Raw genomic sequence first — 5,948 nt, forward strand, 5'->3', positions numbered from 1 at the left:
TGCATTCATAGGTCTAACAGAAGAGACCTGGCAGGGGACCATGGGGAGAGGAAGGGGGAAAGAGAGCGAGAGTGAGGGACACAGATCAAGGGAGACTACTGAATACTGAAAATGAACCATGGACTGAAGGGGGAGGGGGAGAGAGGGAGGGAGGGAGTGATGGTCTTGGTGGGGGGCACTTGTGGGGAGAAGCACTGGGTGTTATATGGAAACCAATTTGACAATAAACTATTTAATAAATAAATAAATAAATAAATAAATAAATAAAAACAGTAGTAGGAAGAGTTAGAGACACAAGAGGAATAGACATTAAGCTATTGCATTTATCTAGTAAATGTGTCAAGAAATAGAGATAAACATTCAGTTTCAATTCTATTAGATTGGGGAGTCTGGTATCTTTGAGAGTCACTGCATTTGCTTTTCTCTCTGCCTAGGAGGCCTCACTGTCAATTCCATCCTATCTACATATGAGAGAATGAACAGGGTCTATCTCTTGCATAAAAGAATACCAGATGCATAGAAAGTACACATTCCATATATGTTACAGAAAAGATATCACAGAATGAAATAATGTACATGGCTATTCTGGGTGTCTGAAAATCAGTGCTTAATAAAACTTCTGTAATATATATATATATTTCTAGAGAAAGATCTACTCCTTTCTGGAAAATTTCAAAATACCAAGAAATGACTTATGTTAATAAAGTATAGGAGGAGATTGTATTCTTTTATTACCTCATTATTTTTATATCTTAATAAAAGAAACATCTGTTATAATAGTTCTGAAATATTTTGGCCATAGATTCCTTTAAACTCTTAACAATTATTGAGAATCCTACAGATCATTTATTCATAGGCATTATTTCTATTGATATTTATCATATTAGAGATTAAAACTGGGTCATATTACTTACATATTAATTCATTAAACTAACAATAATAAGGGGTGCCTGGGTGGCTCAGTCAGTTAAGCATCTAACTTCAGCTCAGGTCATGATTGCATGGTTCATGAGTTTGAGCCCTGCATGGGGCTCTGTGCTGACAGCTCAGAGCCTGGAGCCTGCTTCAGGTTCTGTGTCTCTGTCTCTCTCTCTGCCCCTCTCCCATTTATTTGCACTCTGTCTCTCTGTCTCTCTCAAAAATAAATAAACGTTAAAATATTTTAAAAATAAAAGAAAATAACAATAGGAAGCCCATTGCATATTAATATAAGTAGCATAGTTTTGACCAATAACAGAATAAAACAAAACTGAAATAATTTAGTGAGAAGAGTAGCATTAGTTCCCCAGAGCGTATTCATCCACATAACTGAACTCTCTGGGGATCTAACATATGACAAGGTGACTATGGTTAATAATACTGTCTGCTGTTTGTAATATTTGTCAAGAGTTGATACCCATTGTATAGTTTTCCCTAACTCTGTACTATTGCTCCAAGTTAGATTTCTAGGCCTGTCCTTTCTCACAGTGTTCTATATCCAACACTGAAAACATCCTATCAACTGTGCCTTCTAAGTATGTTCCAAATTTGTCCACATGTCTCCATCTCTATTGGTACTACCTTAAGTCTAACAATATTATCTCCTATCTGAGCTAAAGTGTCTCTTCTAATTCTTCTCCCACTGTCTAGTCTTGCTTTTTGACTTTTTGGGCAATTTTTTTAAAAACTTGAGGATAGTTGACACACAATATTTTCTAAAGATTTTTTTTAATTCAATGGTTATTCATTTTTGAGAGAGAGACAGACAGACAGACAGAGACAGAGACAGAGCATGACTGTGGGAGGGGCAGAGAGAGAGGGAGACACAGAATCCACAGTAGGCTCCAGGTTTTGAGCTGTCAGCACAGAGCCCAACATGGGGCTCAAACTCACAACTGGTGATATCATGACCTGAGCCAAAGTTGGACACCCAGGCACCCCAACACACAATGTTAACTTCAGGTGTACAACATAGTGATTTGAAAAGTTTATATGTTATGCTGCACTCACCACAAGTGAGCTATCATGTCTCCCTATACAATGCTATTACAATACCATTGACTATATCCCCTATGCTATACTTTTATTCCTGTTATTTATTTATTCCATAATTGAAAGCTTGTATTTTCCTCTTTCCTCCATCCTTTTGCCCATCACTCTACCCCATCTCCTTTGGCAATTATTAGTTTGTTTTCTGTATTTAGGTCTGATTCTGCTTCTTACCTGTCTGTTTATTCATTTGTTGTGTTTTTTAGATTCTGCATATAAATGAAATCATATGGTATTTTTCTTTCTCTGTCTGACTTTATTTCATTTAGCAAATTGGCCTCTAGGTTTATCCATGTCTTTGCAAATGTTTTGATGAAGTAACCTGGTCACATACCAGCTTCAGAGAGCAATTAAATCATCTTATCCTTCAGGCTTCTTTCGAATGCTGAAATGACTGATACCTATTTGAATACGAGGCATGTATTATATTTTTAAAGGAAATTACATAAATAATGAGACTGCATAGGATAACTGAAGTAAGCATTTCTTTTTTTTAATGTGTATTTAGAGACAGAGAGCACACACACACACACACAAGCAGGGGGGAGGGGGCAGCGAGACGGGGAAAGAGAATCTGAAGCAGAGTCTGCTCTAACAGCAGAGAACCTGATGTGGGGCTCAATCTCTTGAACCAAAAGATTATGACTTGAGCCAAAATTGGACACTTAATCCACTGAGCCACCCAGATCCCCCAAAATGTATTTCTTGCTTGGAATTTTATTTCCTTAATGCAGTCTGTGCACTTGGGGTTTGAGAAAAATGGGAAAGATAGTGGTAGGTAAAGTCCTTCAAAACTTGGGCATCAATATGGAGAAAAACAGAAGGAAGAGCAGATAATCTGTATAGGCCTATATCTATTAAAGAAAGTGAATTAGTAAAAACCTGCCAAAACAGAAAGTACCAAGGCTATATGGGCTTACTGTGAGTTTTACAACAAAATATTTAATGAAGAAATGATACTGAGTATCTGCAATGTCTCCAGAAGACATAAGCAGAGAGAATACTTCTGAATTCCTTCTGAGGCCAGCATCATCTTAACACCAGACAGACATTACAAGAAAAGAAGCTACAGATAAAAATGTCTCATGACACAGATGCAAAAATCCTCAATAGAATATTAACAAATGAATTCAACAATGCATAAAAATAATTATATGCCATGATCAAGTGGGAATTAACCCAGGTATTCAAGGATGGTTCAATATTTAAAAATCAGCTGAGGTAATCCATCACATCAATAGACTAAAGAAGAAAAATCACAATCATTTCAATAGATACAGGAAATAAAATTGACAAAATCCAATACCCATTCATGATAATAACTCTTAGCAAACTAGAAATAGAGGGGAACATCTTCAACTTGACAAAGAACACATACAAAGCACCTACAGCTAGTATCATACTTATTGGCAAAGCACTAGACACTTTCCTGCTAAGATTAGGAACAAGACAAGGATGAGCCCTCTCACCACTTCTTTTCCATTGTACTGGAGTCCTAGTTACTGCAATAAGACAAGAAAACATATACTGATTGGGAAGGAAGAAATTAAACTGTTTTTTTTTTGCATATGACATGATCATCTATGTAGAAAATCCACAAGAACTGAGAAAAACAAAAACCAACCAAAAACCTTGGAACTGACCATATGTCTGGTCAGTGATTATATCCAGGTTGTAGGATACAAGATTAATATACAAAAGTCTGTGTTTATTTGTATATTAGCAATGAGCAAATGGAATTTGAAATAAAAAACACATTGCCAATTATGTTCACACCCACAAAATCATTTACTTAGGTATAAATCTACCAAAATAGATAGAATATCTATATAAGGAAAAGTACAAAACTGTGATGACAGGAATCAAGAACTAAATAAATGGAGAGATTCCATGTTCGTGGAAAGGCTGATGCAATGCAATGTTTTCAAGATGTCAGTTCTTCTTGATCTATATATAGATTTAATGCAATCCCATTAAAATACCAGCAGTTAATTTGGTGGGTATCAACAAACTGATTCTAAAGTCCATATGAAGAGGCAACATACCCACAAGAGCCCATTCAATGTTGAAAAAGAGCAAAGTTGGGGACACCTGGGTGGCCTGGTTGGTTCTGACTTTTGATTTCAGCTAAGGTCATGATCCCAGGGTTGTTGTGGGATTGAGCGCTGGGTCGGGATCCACCCTGAGAATGGAGTCTGCCTAAAATTCAATTCTCTCTCTCTCTCTCTCTCTCTGTCTCTCTCTCTCTGTCTCTCTCTGTCTCTCTCTCTCTCTCTCTCTCTGTCTCTCTCTCTCTCTCTCTCTCTGTCTCTCTCTCTCCCTCTGTCTCTCTCTCTCTCTCTCTCTCCCTCTCCCTCTTTTTCCCTTCCTCCCTCTCCCTCTCTCTTTTTTCCATTTCTCTTTCTTTCTTCTTCTCCCTCTCCCCCTATCCCTTGCTCATGCTCTCAGTCTCTCTCAAATAAAAAAAAGAAGAACAAAGTTGGAGAATTGACAGTGTCCAACTCCAAGACTTACTATAAGGCTACAGTAAGACAGTGTGGTATTGGGAAAAGACTAGACATAAAGATTAGTGACACAGAATAGAAGACCCAGAAATAGACGCATATATAGTCAACTGATCTTTGGCAAAGGAACAAAGGCAATACAATAGAGCAAAGATAGTTTCTTCAACAAATGGTGCCAGAATAACTGGTCATTCACATGCAGAAAAGAAGCCAAACACAGACATTATACCCATTACAAAAACTAACCTAAAATGGATGATAGACCCAAATAGAAAATAGGAAACAATAAAATTAAAGACAAGAAGGAGAAAAAAATCTCAATGACCTCAGGTGTGGCAATGATTTTTAAATACATCAACAGCACAGCTCATAGAAGACTTGATAAGCTGCCAGCAGTCATGCTGTCTCTGTTTCCCTGTACCAAATACATTATTCTTTCTATGGTCCAAGTTTATATAAAGTCCTTAAGTGGGGAGAAGGCATGTGGCCTTTGGTCTACTTAACTCTTTTCCTGGTCCTGTATCAGCAGAGCTAGACCAACCTCAGAAGCCACGAGGTGATGGAACATCTCAGGAGAGATTCTCCTTATTTCTTTGTCTTTTGGACAAGACACTCTTCAGCCCACAGAATAAAGAAGTTTTAACCTCTAGTCTATTTCTTGGTTCATAAATTCTCTTGCATAATATCTTCATTGGGGTATACATTTGGTCCTATTCTCTTCCAATTTTCTCTGCAGAGAGAGAGGTTCTGTAAAGTGAGGGAGAGCAAGGGGAGGTCACTGAGTGCTTCCCAGCTGCAGCAAGTTTTCTCCTAAAATACCTCAAATTAGTATGCTATTATGAGGATTGATTTCTCTTTTAGGACTACCCAATCTAATCTACATTAGAAGTGTCTAATCTTCCTACTGGCATTTGCCCCCCCCCTTTTTTTTTTCTGGTTTGCATTTAAAAGGTCCCTCACCTGGGCACCTGGGTGGCTCAGTTAAGCTTTAGTCTTCAGACTTCAGCTGGGTCATGATCTCACAGTTCTTGGGGTTGTGCTCCATGACTGGCTCTGTGCTCCATGTCCTGTCTTTGGATACTGTATCTCCCTCTCTCTCTGACACTCCCCTGCACTCTCTTTCAAAAATAAACTTTAAAAATACATTAAAAAAATTAAAAGGTCCCTCACCTTAACTGTACATAGCTCTGCTTAAGCTGCCTGACTAACTGAAGCTAGGATTTAAGTGTTTCTCCTTAATGCTCAAGTTTATTCTCTGATGATGGAATGGGGGGATGTATAGCCTTATTTTATGCCATCACACTGGTCTGAAGTCTGTTTATTTTACAAACGTGTAAGCAAACAAGACCACAGGTATTGGCTTGAGATAGCTTAAGGAGAAGGGAGTTATTGGAAGACTGTTAGGAACTTAATAGG

This window comes from Suricata suricatta, chromosome 11, assembly GCF_006229205.1.
Source record: "Suricata suricatta isolate VVHF042 chromosome 11, meerkat_22Aug2017_6uvM2_HiC, whole genome shotgun sequence".
NCBI lineage: Eukaryota > Metazoa > Chordata > Mammalia > Carnivora > Herpestidae > Suricata > Suricata suricatta.